General features: G+C 38.1%; 1 protein-coding gene across 4 annotated transcripts in view; it reads right to left on the bottom strand.

The window, feature by feature from the left end:
• The window catches only part of SETD4 (SET domain containing 4), a 17,871-nt gene that overhangs the window by 5,946 nt on the left and 11,694 nt on the right, over positions 1 to 231 (bottom strand). The gene's annotated exons all lie outside the window — the stretch shown is intronic.

The raw sequence follows: 231 nt of genomic DNA, 5'->3' as shown, positions 1-231 counted from the left end.
TGAACAATAAAGATTTATTAATTTTAAAAAAAAGGAAGAAAAAAATGTAAAAAAAAAAAATGATGAGAGAGAATCACTAACTGACTGCCTACTGGGGATCAAGCCCGCAACCCAGGCAAGTGCCCTGACCAGAATCAAACCCAGGACCCTTGAATCCTCAGTCCAATGCTCTATCCACTGAGCCAAACCAGTTAGGGCAATTAATTCCCTTTTAATGTGCATGAATTTTAC

Source organism: Myotis davidii, unplaced genomic scaffold, assembly GCF_000327345.1.
Source record: "Myotis davidii unplaced genomic scaffold, ASM32734v1 scaffold170, whole genome shotgun sequence".
Classification (NCBI taxonomy): domain Eukaryota; kingdom Metazoa; phylum Chordata; class Mammalia; order Chiroptera; family Vespertilionidae; genus Myotis; species Myotis davidii.
The sequence above is the reverse complement of the archived record's forward strand: the minus strand, read 5'-3'. Positions and strand labels throughout refer to the sequence as shown.